This window comes from Lissotriton helveticus, chromosome 11 (assembly GCF_964261635.1).
Source record: "Lissotriton helveticus chromosome 11, aLisHel1.1, whole genome shotgun sequence".
NCBI classification, from domain to species: Eukaryota; Metazoa; Chordata; class Amphibia; order Caudata; family Salamandridae; genus Lissotriton; species Lissotriton helveticus.
The window spans coordinates 889094152-889119204 of NC_136072.1; the positions used below are offsets into that span (position 1 = coordinate 889094152).

The window sequence follows — 25053 nt, forward strand, 5'->3', positions numbered from 1 at the left end:
GGTTTTTTATTTATGGAATTCGAAAAAACTTTATCAATTCGTTCACACGATTTAGTTATGATACCTCAATCATTTCATATTACCTGATTGAAAGTTATTTGTAATTTTAATAAAAGCCCTCGAAAGGAAGATCCAACATTCTAGAAACTTTCTATGGTCTTTCAAATTACCAGGTGCGATGGCTCTTATTCGCATCGGTAGTGCTGTCATTCTATTTAGTGTGAGGTAACGTGAAAAGACCAAGACCTACTTGTCATCTCCTGGGTGATATAGTATGATCGCAATAAACTTGGTAGAGTTCTTCCATAAGGTTAAGCATAATTTCAAACCATCTTTACCTATTGCTACCTATTTATACCTGTCTTTGTTACATTCCTACCCTACAGGTTATGTCATCTTCCTGTACCATATTTAATGCTCATCTAGTGTCTAAGAGGATATAATCCTGATCCAGTCCTCTTTAGTATTCAATCCTTTTTCCACAGTGTCAAGGAAGCACATTAACCATTGTTCACGTTTTTATCTCCTCTGGTCCAAGTCTCCCCCTCCCCCCCCCCGTCTGTTGATCATTACTTTTTCTAAGATGAACCATCTAAACTCATTACAGTCAAGTTGTTTGGTTTTAAAGTGTTACGTCAGAGGGGCATTTTCCTTCCCTGTTTTAATTGGCGACCTGTGTTCTAATACTCGGATACGAAGTTCTCTGCTGGTCTCCGCTACGTATCCCAACCCGCAGGGGCAGATCAGGAGATAAATTACATTTTTGCTGCGGCAGTTATTTAGGGTAGTCGCAGTCAAAGTTTTGTCTGCAAAATTGATCTCTTTGCATACCACACATTGCGGACAAACTTAACAGGTGCCGCACTTGTTGTTGCCAGTGGCCACAGTCCCCGTAATAGTTCTCTGGGTTGTTGTAACTGTTTTATATGTTTGTACCACAGCATTACTAATTGTTTTATTTCTCCTAAACGAGAAAAGCGGTTTCTCTAATTGCACCTCCATGCCATAGTTGAGAAGTCTCCAGTTACGGTATATATGTTTTTTATTTGGTTGCTGATATTGGAGAACTGTGTCACGAATACTATCCTGTTCTCAACTGCATTTTTCTTTTCCTTGTTACCCTCTAACAGGCAATCTCTGTTGTAAAATCTTGCTCTCTTTAACAAGTTCTTTATTCATTTTTTCAGATACCCCCTGGCCTTAAATTTCTGTTTAAGAACTTCTGCATGGCGATAACAATCAGGTAATGTAGTACAGCTTCTGCGAAGTCTTAAAAATTCCCCAAAGGGGATATTGTCTTTTTGGGAGTGAGGATGGTTGCTGGCATATTGGAGGAGTGTATTTTTATCAGTGGGATTTGTATATAGTTCAACCTGTAACTCATTTTCTAATTCCTTGATCCTGATGTCTAAGAATTCCACAGAAGAATCACTGTAACTTGCTGGGAATTTAAAGTTTTGATCTCCCAGGTTGATCCATTCCAAGAATTCAGTTAAAACCGTGCTAGCACTGTTCCATATAACAAAGAATAAAGACAAAGAACTTACTAATTTGGACCTCAATGACATTTCTTCAATTGCATATAATTGAATGAGCTTTCATCTTATAATCGGCACACGTGTGCCCAGGACTTTGGTTTTTTAATGATATATATAATATATATATATATATATATATATATATAAATAAATAAATATATATATATATATATATATATATATATATATATATATATATATCTGGAAGAACGTTCTTCAAGAAAAACGAACAGCAGACCCGGAGGTGCAGGTGAAGATCTTTTATTTAAGTGGATAAAGTAACAGCAGCCAGCATGACGCGTTTCAGCCTCAACGGAGGCCTTGATCACATATGTATAATATAGTCACTCCTTACAGACGCCCCCATACCCAAGTCCTTTGTTTCACAAATTGTTTATTAAAAGCTGCCAAATCCCGTTCTGGCTCAAGAAAGCCTTGATCACACTCTGGGACCCACCATTTTGTTTTTATTATAAGCTTGCTTCACTTCACAATACACATGATAAACATAGTAAAAATAATTTGCATTTGATGTTTATCCTCCAGTGATCACAATTATTTCTACGTCATTGCCTGAAATACAGTGCATATTTATATTTCATTAAGTAACTTCAAGTTCCGATTTATAAGCCTTTCAGCATCATTCTGTACAAAAAGTGAGTAAGTGCAAATGTATTGCCTCCACTATGGCAAAGCCAAACAAATCATGCTTTGCAGTTAATAAAATCCAGCTTTATATAGTGCTTAGAAAATAAATTGTGAGCAAATAGTAATTGAAAAAATGTGTGTGTGTGTGTGCGTATGTTTGTGCGTGTATGTGTGCGCGCAGTCACATGCCCCCACCATCATGGAACACACGGACGCCTCCATGATGCTTTAGTACTGGTTGAATGTGGCTCGGTGTAATTTCACCAATGCGTTGCTGTCGTAGCCTTGTTGTTGGAAAAGAGGCTGATGTGACCATTTCTATCAGCTTGGTCACCAACAGTAACAAAGGACTACAAATCATGCTCAGTGAAGATTTTAGTGTCTGCGAGTGGCCGCCATTTGTAAATGCATTCATTGTTTTAAGTAACACATATATTCCACATGTTCCAGTGTACTGTGAACACTAAATACAAAAAATATGCTTCCAATATTTAACAGCATACAATTCTATTATTGGGCATTAATGTGTCTGGGCTCCCTATGTAAATACAACGTGATTGATTTCTATATCTGACACAGTTCAATGTAGATGCAAGGTACAATAGATACAAAATATAAACAAAAGTGTGCATAGCAGCCCTATCACATATAATATGTCCGGACAATCCAGATGAACAGTCAATCTCCTGGCGCTGTATAAAATATCCCACTTATTATGAGCACCTTCAACATCTGCTGCATACTGGGAATTGCGATCCCAGCTTATGCCTAGTGTGCCATGTCAAACCTGGTTCTATTAGGGATTGTGATTCAAACAGTCAGGCTAGTAAAATGGATTGTATTGAGATCGTGACTTGTTCCATCAGGCTGTTATGTAATTTAAAAAAATTCTTATAAAGTGCACGTGCACCGATTAGTTTCATGGCTCTGCTCTAAGGGAAGCCTGAGCCCTATTGAATTAATCATATGCCTGTGTGAACAACCATGTCTTGAGAGGTTTTCTGAAACTCAAGATGTCAGTGCAGGATCTGATGTCAGAAGGAAGGGAATTCTAGAATTTGGGTGCCAGTACTACGAACCTGCAGCTGCCCTGTTGCTTCAATTTGTAGGAAGGTGTCACCAGAAGGTTCATGTGAGCTCAGCGCAGGTAGCGAGTGGTTATGTGCCTTTGTATAAGGCTAGAAATAAATTTTGAACTACTGCTATACAAGAACTTAAAGATAAGGCAGCCAACTTTGAAGGCGCATCGCTGTTGAATGGGAAGCCAATGCAACTTCCTTTTGAGAGGGTTGACATGTTGACATCTAGGCTGCTGGAAAATCAGCCTAGCAGCCTGGTTCTGCACCAATTACAATCTTTTAGTTAAATATAGTGGTATGCCAAAGTATAGAGAATTGTCATAGTCTATATGAGATATGGCCATGGCTAGAACAACCTGTATCAGTGCTTCCTGAGTGAGAAGTCTACTGATCTTTCTTATCTTCCTTAACTGAAAGAAGCAGGTTGAAATAACTGATCCAATTTGAGTTTTCATAGTGCAGTCACAATTAATTGTCACCCCATGACTCTTAGAAGAGGGTATTGGGATCGGGGAAGATCCCAGCTCAGCTGGCCAGAAGTGTAAGCTCCATGGATTATGGATACCCCCCAGTCAGGATAAGTTCTGTCTTGTCCAGGGTGAGCTTTAAATGGTTGTTGTTCATCCAATTGCGGATGTACAGCATAGTCGTTTGAAATTCAAACACCGATTCAGCTCTTTTTTTTTTTTATGGTGAACATTAATTGAAGGTCATCTGCATAGTTGAAAGTACACACCTTTCTCTCTTTAAAAGACCGGATCAGTGGGAGAAGATAGAGATTAAACAGATGAGAAGATAGAGAGGAACCCCGAGGAACTCCACATGTAGTTCTCATTTGAGCGACCATGAGCTTGGGATGTGTGAACCGACTGGGAACAGTCCTCCGGGAATGATCTAATCCAGCTAAGAGCTGATCCCTGGATATCTGCATCCCTGACATGGTTGACCAAGATGCCATGGTCGACCTTGCCAAATGCCGCAGAGAGATCCAACAGTACCAGGGCCTGGTGAGAGCCTTTATCAGCTTCCTTCCGGAGTGTGTCCAACACGGTCCGTATCACTGCCTCTGTTGAGTGGGCTGGGTGAAACCCTGCATGGTGAGGGTCAAGAAATTCAGACCATTCAATAAAGGCACAGAGGCATTTGGCCACCTGAGACTCCAGTACCTTGGCCAAGTAGGGGACCAAAGAGATCGGACGGTAGTTGGTCAGAGTCTGGGGATCAGACCTGTTTTTTTTAAGAGAGGGACAATAATTGCTTCTTTAAAGGTTCTGGGGACACAGCCCTGAGATAATGACTCATTCAAAAGGGAGAGGGCCAGCCCAGGCAGTGCAGTGAAAGCTTCTTTTAAAATATGGGGCGGACAGCAGTCCCTGGGTGATCCAGATTTTACTTTGATCAATAGGTCTAGGAATACTTGGTTGCTTATTGCCGGGCATTGCTTGACGGAACAAGGATTTGTCAGCATTGATGGAGGTGCCTCAGAAGTCGGGCTTCCTTTTCAGATTGGCGTAGGGCTAGTTTTTGAGGTTTTAAGTCAGTGTATAACCATCTCTGGGCCTCACGTCATCTAGCTAATCTTATTTTCCTGAGTGGGGCATGTTTGTTGCAGGCCGCCAATAGCCATGCTGTGAGATTTTCCTCACTGAGGTTGATGGATAATTGGGTAATTGGGACTGTTTTGGCCAATGTATTACAGAAAAGTTTTCTGATGATGCCATTTTAATTCCTTGCCATCGCCCCTTCAGTAACTGGTGGTTTAGCCATAGTGATGTTGTTGATGGTGAACTTTATTAAGTAGTGGTCAGACCATGTTCAAGTAGAGGCCGTCAATGCGGACACTATAAGATCGGCTGTCCAGACATGATCAAGTATGTGTCCCTTGATATGTGGAGCAGAGAATACCTGCTAGGTAAAATTTAGGCCAGTAAGTAAGTTGGTTAATTCTGCGAAGTGGGGCCCACCCAGTGTATTATTGGCCCAATATTTAAAGTTGCCAATCAGCAAGATTTTAGCATGGTTGGTTATTAGATGGGCTACCTGTTCACCCAAGGATTGTGGATAAAGGGGCATGTTTTAGGGGGGCCTGTATAGCAATACACAAATTAGGGCGGCTGTTGCCAACTCCAGTTTGATGACACGATTGTCCACCAAGGTTAAACCTAGCAAGGTTGACTCAGTAAATTTCAGTTCCTGGCATATAATGGCTGCTAATCCTCCACCGATGTTTCCTGGTGGGCAATTTGCCTGGAGGATGTAGTGGTTATTAGGAAGTGCGGCCAAAATATCAAGGGCGGACTCCTGTGGGATCCAGGTTTCGGATAGAAAGAGAATGTCTGGTGGCTCTGAGTCCAGTCAAAGAAATATGTCCAACTTAGGTTTTGCCAGAGAATGAGTGTTTAAGAAAAGGATCGATAGCACAGGGGGACTATATCCTGTTTCTGGATGCGTCCTGTTACATAGGGGGGGTGGGCAATTTCAGGGAAGGAGGACCTAGTTTCCCTGATCCCATTCTTGCTCAGACTAAGGCCAATGGAGGGGTTGAGTGGGTATTTCCCATTAGTTCAGCCAAGGGTTAGGATAGAATTTGGGCATAATAACTGTCCCCTGACCCCAGACAGGAGAATGAAGCCTGGATGTGGTGATTAGGGGCTCATTTATAGGGTTAGCATGCCAATGCACTGTGGCACAAACCAATTACAGAGCAACCAGTGTGGTGCTACTGAACTAAGTGCATCTGAGTTGTTGGCATAATGGAAATTAGTGCCGAAATGAAAGTTACATGTGTACGCCAATCGGGGTACCATAAGCATACCTATATAAAATATTTGAAGGCTACTCTGCATGCAGCCCACCGATCGTATGGTCACCTTGCATATGTAAAGAAGCAGTACTGCCCATGTGGGCTGGTATGGGTTCCAAACAACTGGAGCTTGGCATGTGATAAGAGAGTGCAGGCTGTTAGCAGTCAGTTACACTGCTCCAGGTATACTGCCTGTGTGGCACACATGAAAATGCGGTCTTTTGTGTCGACGCGTTTCGGTGTCTTGTTCCAGTATTGTGAACACCTTCCTCAGGACAAATCAATGTAAAAACAGACAAACTTTTAAAATATATATGCTTATTCCTTCTTCCTCTTTGCGAAAGTAGACCACTGTGTACATTTAAGGTACTTCTTCAAAAGGATCCTGTGAGGCTTCCTCTTAGAATTAAAAACAATGTTGTTCCTTCATTGCATCACTCAGTTTCACTGCCTTCTGTATCCTGCAAGTACTCTTTTTCTTTGATAATTTCTTTTTGAGAGAAACTTTTTGGTGTTTTGTGCAAATTGACACCAGTTGTTTGTCGGTGCTCTTTCTGATTTTCGGTGGTCCGGACACGAAGGAGGAGGCTGCTTCTGGACGTGCTCGACTGAATGGAAGGAGCACGGGCATTCTGAGAATTGAAAATCAGAAAGAGCACCGACAAACAACTGGTGTCAATTTGCACAAAACACCAAAAAGTTTCTCTCAAAAAGAAATTTTCAAAGAAAAAGAGTACTTGCAGGATACAGAAGGCAGTGAAACTGAGTGATGCAATGAAGGAACAAAATTGTTTTTAATTCTAAGAGGAAGCCTCACAGGATCCTTTTGAAGAAGTACCTTAAATGTACACAGTGGTCTACTTTCGCCAAGAGGAAGAAGTAATAAGCATATATATTTTAAAAGTTTGTCTGTTTTTACATTGATTTGTCCTGAGGAAGGTGTTCACAATACTGGAACAAGACACCGAAACGCGTCGACACAAAAGACCTCATTTTAATTATTGTTTGTTTGCATATCTGTATGAATTTGTTATATTGTGACTATATTATTATCATTATTATTTGTATTATTGTGAAAATTAGTTATAATTTGAATGTGACTGACTAGGAGCTGTTGCTACAGTCTGTTTTTAACAAACCTGCTTTTAACAAGAATAAAAATAAATCATCAAATGTAAATTTGAGTATTGATGGTATACTTATAGAGGTTAGCTACTAAAAATTGTTTTCTATTAATTTCTCAACAAGGTCTCGAACATATATTCACTGAATAACACAGGAAGGAATTTTTGTTTGATTACTTGTATTACCCAGTCCTTTCTGGTTTCAAGGGAAACTCTCTTTTTTGAAAGACACATGAAAATGCTCTACCCGCCTCGTTACCAAATGAAATTGATGTTATATGCCAATCTTTATACCACAGTTGGCCAAGCTGTCTTCCGTTCTTGTTATCATGTGCCATGCATAAAGGAACTGTCCTGCCCATGTGGGCTGTAATGACACATCGTACTCGATCCTTGCTATGGTGCTCTTAAAAAGGTGCAGTGCTTGCCCTCCGATTCACTCAGTGAAAGAAACCTATGTGAAAGATAAAAAGAGTGAAAGCAACTCTTATGAACATTGAATTCTGAAACAGCCAAACAGAAGACTTACAATTTGCAGACAGTTCAGTGTCAGCCACTAAGTAACTAAACCCATAATAGGGTTAACATACACAATCACAGTCATTGCCCCAAACGCACCATCAATTCCTCACTCAAGTTCAGGCCTACTGGTATGAGAGTCTCAATGTCCATAATATCAAGAATCCAGAGTCTACTTTCTGTCTCCCCCTCTGAAACTGGGTGCAAGGCATCCAGAACCACAAATTTCAGAAGTTTTTCTTTCTGGAAATGCATTTCACTAAAGTGGCAGGCTATACCCGATAATGTTCTTCATTTTGTCAGATCTCTACCACCCTTTACTTTGCTTTATGAATAGTACTGCTTATATAAAATCTACCACGTGGACGGATGAGGTAATAAATGCAGTATTGAGTGTCTCGTATGATGTGTTCTCTATTACTATTGAGAACATTCATTTTGGTTCTGTTGGAACAATTAATGCATGTTTTGCATTTCATTTAACATGAAAAACGTTTGTCTTGGATCCACCCAGGCTAGTATTAGATTATTCATATTGTGGCTAAGAGTATCTTTTAGATATTTCCTTTTTCTGAAGGTGGCCAGAGGAGAGTCATGTAGATATTTGTCCAACATCTGGTCTGTTTTAATTATATGCCAATTCTTAAAGATGTTTCTGACTTTGTATGATTGATTAGAAAAGGTTGTGATGAATCTAACCTGATCAGAATCTTTGGACTCTGGGTTAATGCTAGGATGTACAAGGTGTGACCTAGATATGTATTGTATTGTATTGTATATATTATTTGTAGAGCGCAGCTATCACTCCATAGGAGTAGCTTGGCGCTATGCAGAATGTTGATTCTGCATAGTGCTAAGATACTCCTACGGAGTGATAGATGCGCTCTACAAATAATATATACCATACAACACACGATGCTCCATTGGAGGCTACCATCAATTGCGGAAGGATTAGATAAGTGAAATACAGAGTCAGTGGCTCCAAAGGTACAGGTTTTCAAAGATTTCCTGAAGCAAAGTTCTGAGTGAATAAGATGGAGATGACAGAGAAGTGTATTCCATGCTTCTTCCCCGAGAGCGGCTACTGTCCCCACCCCCCCCATTGTTTTACATCTGAATGAGTGGGTTTTAGTAGGTTTGCTGATGATGACCTAAGGAGACGAGTGGGGACATAGGGCGTACATCTAGCTGTGAGGTACTTAAGTCCAGATGCTCTTAAGGCTGTGAAAGTGATTATGAGTATCTTGAATAGTACTCTTTTATGAACAGGTAGCCAGTGCAGTGATTTTAAGGCGGCTGAGGAGCGGCACAGCAGTTTAAGCACCAAGTGGGCTGCTGCATATTGAACAGTCTGGAGTTTTGTAGGCATTGCTTAATTGGCTCCTGCATAGAGGCTATTTCAGTAATCTAACCTGGAGGTAATTAGGGCTGCTGTCAGTTTTTCTTACCATAACTGGGAGTAAATCAAGGAAACTTTTTAGAGGTTTTAGCAGCTGGAAACATTTCCCAGCCACTGATAGCACTTGCGGACGAAAGGATCGAGCCATATCAAATTTTACCCAAGAGTTTTGACTACCTCTACCATGTTAGGGGGAGGGGAGGTGTCTAACGCCCACCAGCGACTAGGGGTGAAGGTATTAGATATGTTGTCAACATTGGCACAGGTTTGCGGTATGGTTTTGGTACTATAGCCTCCTTCAGTCTGCAGATTACCACAAGCTTCTCATGTTCGTATTACTTTGTGGTGCTGCAATTGCACAAATCCCTCAATAATTCCCCTTAAAGGGCACTGTGTGTCAAGCTGGAAGGATGAACACTTAAAGCACTCAACTTGTGATGTAGCCTAGCGTGAAGCTGCCTTTTCTTGACGGTAATTTCAACATCCAATAACACGATGGTGCTCTTACTTATGTGTCCTGTGAATTGTAGATTAAGTGTATTGTCATTGAAGCTTGAAGTGAATGTCTGAGTGGAATCCTCTTCCCCCTTACAGAAGACAAAAATATCGTCTAAGAACCTCGTCCACATTACAACTTGACTGTCAAAACTTTCCAGTATGCTGGACACCTGCTCCTCTTATTAGCCCATGAATAGATTTGCATGGATGAGGCAAAGCAGGTTCCCATCACAGTGCCCTGCACCTGTTTGTCAAATAGAAAAAAGTTATTGGTAAGATAATACAAAATCATTTCAATTAACATCTCAGTATGAAGTAGCAAGGATACAGATCTTACTCTTATGTAATAGAAAGGAAATATGTAAAGGAAGAGGTGTGGCGCCGCGGCCAGGGCGACTGACTCCGGAAACTGGGGATCACGGTTCGATCCCCGGCACCGGCGGCAGATTAGTCCAGCACCATGTGACTCTGGGCAATAGCTTGCTTAATCTTTCCGACGGCCCCCAGCGCCTAGAGACCCTTACGGGTGATTGTGCGCTCTACAAATGTGGATTTATTATTTATTATTATTATTATTATTTATTTATTTATTTATTATTATTATTGTTTATTATTATTATTATTATTATTACTTGACGGCCTGGATCCCCAGGTCATATATGATACTTCTGTTGAGGCTATTTACCTCGTGTTACCAGTGTATTGTACTAATCCCAGTGAACATCTTCAATAAGAGTGAGAAAGTGGGTATAGTCTTTGATGTATGCAGGGAGTGCTGTCACAAATGGCTTCAAAAAGTGGTATGTATTTCGAAGTTTGCTCTAAAAGTGAACCAACAGAGCATACTATAGGTTTCCCTGGTGGTTTCTGTGCATTCTTATGTAATTTGGGCAGTAGATAAAGGACTGAAATTTTAGGATAGTCACACTTAAGAAACAGGTACCCTTCCCACTCCAGAATGTCCCTGTCTTTCCAATCAACTAACATACCCCAGTATTTGTGGTTAGAGGATGATACCTCTGCTGTGTTGGAGAGAGTATATCAAGTGAGTTCTCCAAGTTGTCTTTTGCCTTCACTCAAATAATCTGCCTCAGACAAAACCATCACATTCCCTCCTTTATTGGACTGTCGGATAACTATGGTGGGATAATTTTTGAACCTTTAACAAAGGTTATTCTTGGTATTGACCTTCGTTTTATACCTCATGTTCATCAACTGTTTCATAATACTTTTTTCAAATACCTCAACAGTGTCACAGTGAATCATAGGTATGAAAGTGGCCCTGGGTTTGAATGTACTTGGGTGTATGTCAATTCCACCTAAATGTCTAAATTATCCAAGTTCAGAAAGGGGTCCTCTTGGCTCACTGTTTGGTCATCCAGTGAGGCTAAGGAGTGGAAGAACTCCATATCCTCAATGTGTTATGTACTCAGGGCAGGGGCTTGACTCGAGGCATGTGGTTTAGACTGTTGTGTGTGAAACCATTTCTTGAGTTTTATTTTTCTAAGGAAATAAAATAAATCTATTCTAGTCTGAACAAAGTCAAGATTCCTGAAGAGGCAAAAGAAAAGACCCAAAGATAAGAGTTTAATGTCATCTTAGGATAACTGATGGTCAGATAAGTTGATTACATTTATTGTGCTGATTGTCTGGCCTTTGTTGTCATTCCCACAGACTACTCTTTCATTTTTTGCTTGCTTGTTCCTCTTGTTCTTCCTCTTGCTCCTCACCCTCTGCCGTTTGAAAATTCTGTTCAGTGTAGTGTTGGTCTGTCCTTCCCTGCTTCAATAATTGTAATTGCTTCACAAAATTATTCCTGCTCATTTCACTGACTTCAAATCAGTCAATTGGCTGAGATATCTAATACATTGCTGTCTGAGACGTCGCTTTCTTCAGTGGTCACATCTCTTTGTGTGCTCTTCATAGCTGGTTGTTCATTCTGTCCTTACACAAATAAATTATCATACTTCCAATGGAAGGTTAGGGTTCTCCAGCTTGGTAGTCTTTGAAATTCCTTTATTAATTTTCATTGTCTTTTAATAAGGGTCGCTTCCTCTGTTTTTTTTCTGAACATGTTTGTAATTTGGTTTTGAATTCCTCAAATGCCTCTTTAGAGACTAGACCAAGCAGCTCTTCTGTGATTTTCTTAATTTCCTCTAACATTTTGCTCCAGTCTTCTAGGGAATATTTGATCAGGAGGTGGATTATGGTTGTTTAAAATTCCTTGTTTGCCAATTTGTCTAGCATGTCTGGTTCAGGGTGATCATTAGGTGGGTACAGAAAATATTCAATTCCTGTCTAGCCCTGTCCCACGTCAATATATTTCTATAACGACTCTGCTTCCCACCATTTTGCCATTTCTTTTTTGTACTGTTTTTTCAGTTTAACGTATAGCATTTGTATTTTCATGCCATCTCCAATGTTTACCAAGTTTTTGGTGTTTTTGTTATCTTTACTTTTAGTGAAGAATAGTCTGTTGGATACTTCCTTCCTTTTGACTTCAAGATCAGAGGCCATCCCTGCCACAGATTAACACTGACATTTACAATAGCTCACATCCAAGTGCTGCTCAGTGGACAGTTATGCCCCTGATACAAGCAGCTCAGCAGCCATAGATCTCACAATGAAAGGCAGTGACCGTGTGAGGCAAGGGTACTCCCTAAGTACTCTGAGCAAGCTGCAGGCTGCCCCTCTGACCCAGATGTCTTCACTCTTTTCCAATGGGGCCCCTTCTCACTCAACTACTCCTCTCGTCACCGCTTGGTTTTGGTGTAGCACCGACATCAGGTACATTTCCAGGACTGGCATACTTTTGCAATTGCGGGAAGGTTTCCTAATTTTTTCCTTCTGATCCACTGCTATGAAAGTGGATTCCCGGCACTGAACATCTGGGCTTTTAGATATGCTGCAGACAGCCTCCGAGCTTGCAATCTTAAACACAAAGACAAATTCAGAGAACAGAGACTGCTTCACATGGCGTCTGAGTCGAGCTGCGGTAGCCCACAACATGCAGTTGTATGCCCACACCGTCAAGGAACACTCAGACGCTCAAGGACGCTTGAGTAATTGTTTAATGTGGCTCTGTGTAGCCTCACCAATGGGTTTCAGCTGTAGCCTTGTTCACGGTAGGGAAAAGAGGCTGCAGTGACCATTTACATCCGCATTGTCACCAGCTGTAACAAAGGTCTACAAATTGTGCTTACTGAAGATTAGTGTCTGAGAGCGGCCGTCGTTTGATAATGCGTTCATTGTATTAAGTCATACATATATTCCAGAGTACTGTGAACACCAATTCCAAAAATTATACTTTCAATATTTAACAGCATGCCATCCTATTATGGGGCATTTACGTTTCCAGACTCTGAATGTAAATACAGCTTGCATAATTTGTATATCTGTAACACTTCAATGTAGGTACAGAGTACAATGGATAACAAAAATAAAGTATGCCCATATAAAACATATGAAGGACACTCTGATGCAGCCACGATTAACTACATATGTGGGTATATCGATCAAAGGTACCATAAGTGTGCCCATGTAAAACATCTGAACGCCACTCTGCACCCAATCATGTTTAGCTACATAATAAATCTAATGCTATTTGTCAATCGTCCTACCACACCTTTGGCCATGTGCCCACACATCATACTGTCAGAAGCAATGTGTAAGGAAGCAGTCCTGCCCATGTGAGCTGGTATTGGCTCTGAACAACTGGAGCCTGCCATGGGAAAAGAGAGTGGAGGCTGTTAGAGATCTATATATACCAGTCCAGGTATTCCACAGTTATGCCTGTCTGGAACACATGATAATGCTCTACCCGCAGTCATGCCTAATTACCAAATGAAATTGTTGTTATATGCCAATCATTATTCCCCAGTCTGCCAATATGCCTTTCGTTCTTATCAGGTGTCTTGCATAAAGGAACGGTCCTGCCCAAGTTGCCTGTGGTGACACATTGTGCTCAAATCCTGGTGAGCAGGTGTTAGATAATCCATGTTGGTGTTTGAAGTGAATTGCTTCAGCAGAAAGTAAGTTATAAGGCATAAAAACTTTGTGATATCTGTGGGTGCGGTAATGGCGATGAAAAAACAACACGATTGATTAATCCAAGCCGTTCTAAATTAAAACGGCAGCTGTCTTGATTGCACCACACTTTGAATGTGTTCTGTATTAACACAGCAAGTATCACACATTACTTATGCAGTACAGTACAGCAACAAATAAGGCACATTAGCAAACTGTGTAGTGACAGGAGAATTTCGTTATATAGGTATAAACCTTTTAAAAGACTAAATTACAAAGTAATGCGTCACTACTGCAGTATTATCTAGAAAGTACTGCCGTACCAGAAAAATGACAAAAATAAATAACTGTAAATTAAATTATAGATAATATAGGATGGCTCTTAAAAGAGCCTTTGATTAAAAAAATAAGTAAATTTAGATATGTTGGATAAGCCAACATTTCAGATTTGAAAGGAAGATATGGTTTCCATAGGTGGTAAAATGGACACCATTTGTACAATACAGTACTGCTTCAGAAAATGTGATTTTTAAATGAAACATAGATGACATTCTGTGATCTCATAGGAATGCAGTCACCATCTTATTTCTATGTCTGCAAGTTTTTTCAAACTTTGCAACATTTAAAGAAGACTTCTTCCACTTTTGTCTCTGACAATGTTGGAAAACTCAAAATGTGTGTTCAAAAACCAAGACATTAACTTTAATTTTAAAAATGTGACCTTCATTTCTATTTCTAGTCTTACTCCTGTTAAGAGGCTAATATAATTTCCACTACAGTGGATGATCTTAAAGTGCGGATGTTCATATTCCCTAAGGTAAGACACCAGAGAAAGTAAGTGATGCCATCTCAAACCTCTGCCCCAATCCAAGTATTCTGCACTCCTTTCAAACCTCAATTACCTTCCAAACATTCTTTCTTTGCCTGCTCTCGGGCCCAAAAATACAATTATGACCTTTAACTCAGACACGAACCATCTTGCTCCTGAACTCTTATACAAGAATAAGGAACAGTCACCCACATAAACTGGTCGCATGATAATGGAAATCAATGCAGAATTGCATAATAAACACAACAAATAAAGCACTATATGACTGGCTGCTCACAGAAACAGGGCTATACAAATAGCTTAGTACTACTACATGCATATTTTACATCACATAACAGTAAAAGCCAATACAAAATTAGATAACATATACAATGAAGATGTTTTCCATCATCCCATTGGCTGATATTGATTATTAGGCTATAAACACAGTCCAATACTACCAAATATCAGCAACAACCATTGCCATTCTGGTGACTCTTTTGTAAAGCAATACAACTCTACTTCCTCTACCGCGACATTACAGTCAATTTGGATTACAAAGGGCATCAATTCCATCAAAATCTTCCTACATAAAACAGGTATGTAGTTTGCTTTCTTTTTGTTTTTACTCTACATTTGCAAAATAATTTACAAATTCTCCCCTACTGTATTTATCCATAACTAATAAAACCAATATTTTTTCTCCCAGATCTCCTCGTATTAAAGAAAATGCTTACAAAACAATACCTCAAGAAGAAAAAAATTAACATTGTCAGCAGAGAGAGAAAGAATGAAAAATAGGCAAAACACAGAAGAAGGATACATAATGACTAACAATGCTACTGGTAAAAGTAATGCACAAATATGTACTATTTAAAATAAAATCAAACTTGTAGAACGTTTAGTGCTAAACAATTGCGCAACAAACATCACTGCATGCATTGCAAAGAGATGTGATAGGCCTTCCCAAAAAAAATTCACTTTTACAAGCAGAGACAATATTAGGAATATAACAGCAAAGCATTACAAAACTCAGGTACTCAAAAATCTCCATCAAACACTTCCATTCATAGGGGAAAAGGAGAAATTGGGACACAATCTATATCTTCAACATACTGTAGACAAAGCATTAGTTTTGAAAGGAAACATTTTCATTTTCATCATGAATCGCATGAAAAGCCTAGACCCTTAATTTCAACGTAAAATACATAAATTATGTAATACTAAACACAGCACACTCTATTTCTGTAACATTTTCCAAGGCACATGGAGGCATACATCGAGCACTCAACAGTACTTTTATCAGGAGAGTTACCATCGACAGAATAATTGTGTCCTGTGAGCCACAAATAAAGGCCGGTGTTATTAAGTTCTTTATGGGAATGTAGTAGTAACAGAAAGAAAAAAAGATTATATAATGACGATTTGCATGAGAAAAAAACACAAAATCCTACATATAAACAGAATTACACTTCTATTCATTCAGAAGCTAAAGACATTTCTGATTACATTTATAAAGGTAGCACTACTGCAAAAAAAAAACTGCAGAACATAGATGTCTGACCATTTTGGGACATTAGTAATCTGCAAGGACATTCCTTAGCCTTCCTCAGAAATCACGTGTGACACCACATTTCATCACATTAAGATGCTTTCCACACATTATTTGACAATCACAAAATGTATGCATGCATTATACTTTGTGAAAACACCATCATTGCAGTTATAACAACTACATTCGCTCTGTTGCAATGTACTGCAGCACAAGTGAATACTATACGGGACTGCATACTATAAGAAGCAAATTAAAATGATTGATCATATTGCAAAAACTGAGAATGAGTACAAATTACTATGGAGAAATGTAACTCTGTTTAAACCTGCATCCTTTTCAAACTATTGTTAGAATGCAATTAAAAATCTGGAAGATTCCAGCCATGTAAATTAGTATGTGCACTCAAAGGAATTTAGTTTTTCTTCCATTAGATTTCACAAAAAACATAAACACTCTTGAGATACAATGCAAAATAGAGGAGTCTTAAGTGGTTTTGGTCAGTGGAGTACCTACAAAAAAGAACAACATTTGGAAACAACTAATAAGCAAAGACAAAGTTCAGAAAGTTACATCTTACCTTCAGCAAAACAGCATACACTAAAACGATTTGTACACTAGTAAGTTCATCTCTTCTATCTACTAATCCTTTGAGAAAGATATTGAAAGAGAACAGTTTGAACCAATTAATCAGGAAGAAGCAAAACAAATATATGAACATTACAGTGTACACCCACTAAACTCGCAAGAATTGATGGGTGATAATTTAAAACATAATCAGATGAGGGGAGTTAGAGAAAAGCGCACTAGTGTCTGGAAAACAACTTTAGAAGCCAGATGTTATCCACATTTATTCCCTACTGGAAAAGGTGGATAGTCCCATCAAAAGGTCTGCATTTAAGTACCGAGCAACTAAATAATATTCAGAGGATCCACGCTTTCATCCAGATATTCCTTACATTTTCAAACTACTATATAAAAATGAACTTTTCAGCACTTCTTATGCTGTTGCAAATGTTAAGCAAACTCTTTTTTAGTAATATAACCGAGGATGAAATTGAACAGATGCACAACAAAGATGAGAATCTGGAATATATTTTGATCAACATAATGGCATGTCAGCGAGGGCCAAAAGAATATTGGTTTAGAAGACATAGGGCATTGTAATGCATGCTCAGAAAATTAAGACCATTTACATGGTTTATTACATTAAGCTGCGTGGAAGACTCATGGAACGATTTGTATCAATTTGTCAAAAAAGCAAACTGTAATATTGCTGACATTGACACCAAAACTCCAGCAGAAATATGTTCCTTAGATCCTGCTAATGGTTTCAGATATTTCAACCACAAATGTCAAACAACGTTTCAATACTTAACCAAAAAATGAAAAATCCAGTTGGAGAAGTATTTGATTTATTTTGGAGAAAAGAGTATCAAGCAGGAGATGCACCCCATATTCTTATAATACGATGGATCAAAGATGCACCTAAGTTTGGATATGATTCGGATAAGTCTGTTTTACATTTTATTTAATGTTATGTCACTTGTGATGTACCAAACAAAAAACACAGTCCGAAACTCTTTAAATAAGTGTTATGCTATCAATCAGAAAAGTGGTAAATATTGCTTTAGGAACTTTCGGAACAAATCAAAACATTACTCTAAATGTCGGTTTGGATTTCCCAGATGGATTCTACATAAAGGATAAGTGAACAATTTCATATTATCTGTAAGACATGCAGTTACAGGGAAAGCACCAAAGAATACTTGCAATCTTACGACATCACACAATCGTAACAGCTCAATATGTAGGAAGCTAAAATGGATATATAATTTCTTGCAGATATCGTTTTTTTCAGCTTTATAATGTAGGCAATAAAATAACATGCAACAGCTGTACAGTTATGAAGGAAATATCTGAAGAGCTTATCTTTAAATAAAAGGTTGTACCAATTTAGTCTTAAAAAGTTATCCCACCGTGAGGTCACTAGTATCAAAATAATGTAGCAGAATATGTAAACTCTAGAAAATTTCAAGTTCAAGGGGCCAATGGATATTTAATGTCATTCTAAACCTACTCATTTACTACTCAGAAATTGAGTTGTGACACAGGAGAAAAGAAAAAAAGAAAAAAATCTACTATTTAGCACTTCTTTAACTCTTTAAACCATGGTGGAAAGAAGAAGAGATTATAAGCCTCTTTGAGTCCTATGAAAATGCCTTTAATGTATATAAAAATGACATTGCAGTACCTCAATTTCACACACAATTAGAAATGCTGGAACAAGAATAGCAGAGGAGAATAAGAGTAATGCAGAAATTCAAAACAATACTGCAACAAATAATGATACTGCCACTTCCGGAACTGTTGATTCACTTGGACAACCAATAATTGATAATGAAGCTATGGTTGCCAAGAAAGAGGGTGAAGATGCCATGGACTAAGTGACAAATGATGTTGAGAATTGTAATTACTTAGTATCACAATTAAAATCTGAATAACTACAAATATAGAAAGAGATAAAGCCGTATGTAGATCATGGAGTTCAACATGGAAATCAATTGTGTGAATGTAGTAGTTTTGAACCTGCATTACAATATGCCAGTGGCTAAGCTGGAACAGATAAAAGCGCTCTTATTAAAGTAATCACTGCTTTTGGGCATAAGGCTGCAAGTTCTAATTCATCTTGTGTAGTTACTGCTCCTACTGAATTAGACGGTACAAAAGGGGGTGGTGATGGACGGAGCATCTGAACCAATCAAACACTCACACCCAGTCAACAGATCTGGGTTTAATCCATCACCGTTCTTTAGCCCTCTCTGCCACCCCAGTTCAGACATGGCCATATGCAAATCAGTCTGACCCTGTGCCTCATGGGAACAGTCCAGCCCGAACTGCCAAGCCATGCCTTCCCTAGACCGGAAACAAGCTTCCTAGGACCGGTTTCTGGCATTTCAGCCGTCTTCAGCCAGGCTTGCTTGAATCCAGTGGAAAAGTGAGCAAGGGACTCACGTCTGAGCATACCCTGCCAAGTTATGGCGAACAAAGCGGTACAAAAGGGGGTGGTGATGGACGGAGCATCTGAACCAATCAAACACTCACACCCAGTCAACATATCTGGGTTTAATCCATCACCGTTCTTTAGCCCACTCTGCCACCCCAGTTCAGACATGGCCATATGCAAATCAGTCTGACCCTGTGCCTCATGGGAACAGTCCAGCCCGAACTGCCAAGCTATGCCTTCCCTGGACCGGAAACAAGCTTCCTAGGGCCGGTTTCTGGCATTTCAGCCGTCTTCGGCCAGGCTTCCTCGAATCCAGTGGCAAAGTGAGCAAGGGACTCACGTCTGAGCATACCCTGCCAACTTATTGTGAACAAAGCGGTACAAAAGGGGGTGGTGATGGACAGAGCATCTGAACCAATCAAACACTCACACCCAGTTAACAGATCTGGGTTTAATTCTTTAGGAAGCATAGGCCATGTAAACATATGGACACATTTTACATACAGAGAAATAACACAGAATATGGCGCAAGCTAATTACGAAAAACATGCCAAGATATTACAAGACATTCGCCTTGGAATTCTTACTAAAAAAGGAAAGATTACACTAAAGAAATGAAGTAAAATTATATTGTTCCTAACCTTGATTCACCTGCTGAAGTTATGCATTTTCTTCTTTCGCAGTTACAACCATAGTTTGTTTAATGCCAACTCTTAAGAATCTGGAAAACAAAGAAACTGTACATCTCCCTTGCAAGGATTAAGATGAGAATCATGGACTGAACATACCTTTTATAAAACGTATAGCTACAAAATTGAAAAAAATTGAAAAGTCTGCTTCACGTACAGCAGAATTGGAGAAAGATTTACATCTGTGTAAACATTGTCCTGTTATTTTATGTCTGAACGTACGTGTAGAACAAGAACTTGTAAATGGAGCCATGGTATTTGAAGCAGTCTCTATGATGTCAGCAAAGAATGAAGACATTGAATTTATTGTGGTCAAACTTGGCAACATTGAAGAGCAAAAAATAGTATCGCGATGTACAGCAAGATTCTTACCTATCAAATATTTATATATTCAAAGATAACGGTTTCCTCTTTATTTGGCTTACATGGTTACAATACACAAATCACAAGGACTAAGCTTAGATTATGCAATAATTAACTTTGGCTTTACAGTTTTCAAAGAGGGAATGGCATGTTTCTCTAGCTCACATTAAAAAATTAACAGAACTGTATATTATCTACTTAGAGACTGAAAAAGTAATGCAGACAGTAGCTGTGCGTAGAGATTACAATTGTTTGCAAAAGACATGCGCTCCTCATCTTGGTCAATATCCCATTTTTACTAAACCAAAACTGCCTTTCAAAAGAAAGATTGCATCAATCTAAAATTACAAAAAAGATCTGGAAGACCCAAAAAATAAAAAAAATAAACACACAGAAATTGCTGCTTAGTTTTAAAATGGTATTAATTGCTATTGCAGTGTCGTTCTTAATCTGCTTTTATACTTACTATCAGTGAAATAGGTAATACAGCAAACTTTTGGCAAAACTTTGGCAAATCTTCATCAACAAATTCTATCAGACATGCAATTATGCCACTCTGCAAGTGGCATTAGTGAGATCTGGTAGTTAACAGTATAGGTACTGTTCAGTTTTCTATGAATCAACAGCAAGATGCTCAGGAACTTTGTATGACTTTTCTACAAAAAATAGCTAACAAAACTCACCCGAGTTCTGACCTCTTTAGTGTAAGCTATTCTTGGGAACATGAATGCATCAATTGCCTACATTCAAGTCCCAGTGTTAAGCAATTTGAAGGGTTTGTGTATATACCAATACCTGAATGTATATAAATTCCATAAAAATAAATATATATAAGGGTATGCAACCAAACTTTGGTCCAAACTGTAAGTCAGAAGTAGTTTCAACCGTTTGTTTAACAATGGTAACAAACTATGTAATTTTGATGATGCAAACATTTAGTGTGAATAACAGAAAACTCAATCCTTGCATTTCAAACTTTACTGCTTCTCAAATTTCTATTTCAGGGCACACTTTTACTATTACTATTATTAGTTTTGATCATGGAAAGACTACAGCATCAGGAAACTCTATCATCTAATATAATAATAAACCATCTTGAGAAAATAAGTCTCACATTACATTGTGTATTGTTAGATAAAGACTGGGAGACAATATGTTATTTAGGAAACAGAGCACTTCGTGCAGCTAATTATAAGAGAATGTCTTTTCTTTCTCGCTGGCTGGCATATTACACCCCGGAAGCTCTACAAAGAATGTTCCCTGAATGTGAGAATAAATGTTTAGATGTAAAACCAGGGGACAGGGTGGTTGGTATCATATTTTTTTTTCATGTCCAAAGTTAGAACCCTTCTGGAAGGAGATTTTCGCAGATTTGGAGTTGGCAACAGGGAAAATTCTTCTTCCAGAAGCGGAAATGGCACTTTTTGGTATTAGCAAAGACAGGAATGGGTTCAATGAATCAGAAGAAGTGTTTATTTTTGTTTCTACTGCCGTGGCACGGTCCCTGATTTTGCAAAATTGGAAATCTGCGGTGAGTCCATGCCATGTTAAGTGGGTTAATAAAATGAGAAGAACATATAATTTTGAGAAAGCCTATGTAGGTAGAGTGGGTGCGATTACAAGATTTGAAAGGAATTGGAAATATTTTAATAAGCTTGAACTATTAAAAGGAATGTGATTGTTTTATATTATAGTTACCTGTAGGATGGTATTACATTTACATCTAAGGAAATATAAGTATCCATCTACTGTGCTATATCAAATTGCCAAGCACTTTTATCATATAAAATTGTTTGTATGTTATTTTATTTACACTTCATGAAATGTATTATTATTTGTGCTACTATACACTGGCACTTTATTGCATTAGTCACTTTATATAGGCCAAATTTTGCACATAATAACAATAGCAATTCCAACCGTCGGTCGGTCTTTCTACTTCTTACATTAGCACTTTATCAACGGCATAACAATATTATGGTGCTATGATACATCGGCACTTTATTGCATTAGTCACTTTATTTAGGCCAAATTTTGCACATAATAATAATAGCACTTTCAAGCGTCGGTCTTTCTTCTTTTTGCATTAGCACTTTATGAACGGTATAATAATATTATTCCTGATGCTGCTTATTACCAGTTGTTTATATATCAGGTAATCTAATATGTTTTGGAATTGTTATTTTAAGTACGGTAATGACAATGATATTTCTCTTATTATATTATTATTGTATTATATTGAGAGGTTTACATTTTGAAGTACAATATTGGTTATTTTTTCCATTATCACTGCAGCATTCTATTAACTCTTGGGTTTTGTACATTGTTTGTGAATATATGTCTAATTATGAAGAAACTAATGTACCAATGTATTTTTGTTTACCTACTGCTTGTAATAAAAAAAATAAAAAAAATCTACATAAAAAATAACACAGGCTGGACAGAATATGATGGTAACCCTCTTGCTTTTACGCACAGGCTGAAGGAAAATATGTAAGACTATTACCTGTTATTTTTACATCCTAAATTGTGTGTCATAATTTTACCATTTTATTAAAGCTGCAAAAGTATTACAATGATATTAGAAAGTTCAACTTTTATAATTAAATAGATATATCATCCTTTGGCCTTGCATGGTTAATGACATTTGAAGAAGGGAAACAGCCGTTACAACCTGGCCTTTACAATCCTATTACAGGACCGGAGGCTTTGGATTATGCTTCTCTTTCTTTTATTTGCTACTCACAGCAGCCAATGAAAAACGTTTTGTATGCAAATAAAACTACATTTCCCATGATGCTCGTCCATACATCACATCCTGTATAGCCCTATACGGGCCACTGTATCCTGTTTCTCCTCCTCTTTCTGTGCTGCTCACGCAGAAAATTAAGTGCTCACGAATTATACAATGCTTATTGTCTCAGGTAGACTGTTTAATTGATTTATAACCCTTATTTTGGGTAGTGCTTGTGCGTTTATCACGCTGGGATATTGTTTTTAATGTTTTACTGTTTTTGCATTATGGGCGCAATATCGCGCTGTGTTCCAACAGTGCTAGGCGCTGGGTTACGGAGTGCTCTGACACCAGCGCTCGTATCTCGCTGTGTCTACAGAGCCTCCGGCTGTGTTGGAAGGCTCCTGCTGGGAGAAGTCTGAAAGATTTGGTGGGCTCCCTGCCGAGAGCAGATGGGCGTGATATCGCGCCGTGTACCGCGCGTGCTTGACGCTGGTTGTGGTGTGCTCTGACACCAGCGTGGAGTTTACCGAGGTTCTGGCAATGTTGGAACTTTCCTACTGGGAGCAGTTTGGAAATTGGTGCGCTCCCCGCCGGGAGTAGCGAATCTCTGAAGTGGCGGCCCGATCGGGCTTCAATTTAATTCCCGCTGGCCTCGGGGTGCCGCGCTGCAGTCGGCAGCGTTTTTTCCTTTTCAGTTTTTTCTATACGCCCTCATTGCCGGTGTGTTTGATACATGATGACCTCCCTCAATAAGGTGCTTTCTTGGTTATGACGACTCAATGTGGTATAGTGGTTAAGGTCTCTGCCTCCTGTTCCAAAGGTTCAGGGTTTTAATCCAGGTTTTTCCTGTTTGTACTTTAGAGTTAAAAATTGTCTTTACATTTAACTTTATATTTAAATTTGAATTTATGCCGAATTTTAGGCCTGATATTTCTATGATGAATGTTGTCACTATTCAATACTGCACTTGCTGGTGTGGGCGCGTTAGCGCTAATTAGTTTGGCCCACTCTGGCCTAGAATAAGGTCACTCCTGCGGGAACGGAGATGACACGCTGCCATTTGCTTGCTGCATAACTACTTGGGCATGGCGCGATCAGCATAAAAAGAGCACAGAATCAAAGCGCTCCCACAAAGAGCAGCGATACTGCGCTGACGTTTGCAGCGTTCCAAGTGAGTTACTGTGTCCCTTTGGTTATGGTCTGTGACTATAACTCAAACAGGTTACGAGAGGCACTGTTGCCTAATGGTTAGGATCTTAGACTTCTACTCTCAAGGTTAACTGTTCAAATGCGGTGGTTTCTGAATTAACTTACACCTGGCACTTCCATATATTTGTTTCTGTTCACTGCACGGTCTCGCGCTCTCCCGCCAAAGGCTTTCCCTAGATGCCCAGTGCGGTTTTGGAGCATACCGCTCCAATATGCTTAGCCCAATTGGGCTACTTTTGGCCTACGTACGTCACACGCATCCCCTGTCTTTTTCCTTGTACGCCTTCCCGGCTGCAGCTATAGGCTGGCCCTTGGAATGTGCACACGCTTTCGTTATTTCAATATGGCTTGACGCCCTTGGGGCTGGAATAATTTAGACTACAGCATTGCTGAGAAGCTGCTACATTATTATTTTCCAATTCTCGTGTGCACAGTGTTAGCTCCCCCTCTACTCCTCCATGACGCTGTGCTTTGCACTACAATATTGAGAGCAGACACCCTTAGACTCTGCATGGGTGGGATATAAGGAGGATGTGATCTATTCTAAGGGAGCGCACAAGTCTCCTAGGATAACTTTGTTGACGCTCAGGTTCCACACGTCCTGGAGTCGCTCAACAGGGCATCAGAAATGACAGTCCTGAGCTCGGGGTAGCAAGCCTTGATTGACTCCCAGCTTTATTAAGTGACAAAATCCTTGGGTATGATTTTCTTCCTACCTCATTCAACCCGACAGATATTTGCCCACGCTCTTTCGACGGGGCTTTGACAAGGCGCAATAGATTGCACTTACGGCGCTGCGGACGGATATTCCTGTTACGGTGGAAGAGTCGCCTGTCGTCGATGCCAACCTCCTTTCTTACTATTAAAATATTCACAGAAAGAGTTTACCCGGATCTGGCAGGGATGCCAGGACATACTACGAGTCATAGCCGGACACAAACAGCGATAGGCTTTGTATAACGCCTTCTGCACCATCTCTTTCGAGGTTTAGGTATTCCTACTAGTATTATCAATCCCTTTCCTTTCCCAACATATTCAACTACTCTATAGCATA

At 39.2% G+C, this 25053-nt stretch overlaps 1 protein-coding gene across 1 annotated transcript in view; it reads left to right on the plus strand.

Moving 5' to 3' along the window:
* The window catches only part of NOS1 (nitric oxide synthase 1), a 1595398-nt gene that overhangs the window by 579208 nt on the left and 991137 nt on the right, over positions 1 to 25053 (plus strand). The window contains exon 4 of the mRNA XM_078667121.1: positions 1188 to 1243. The gene's annotated coding sequence lies outside the window, so the exon portion shown is untranslated. The remainder of the gene's footprint in view (positions 1 to 1187; positions 1244 to 25053) is intronic.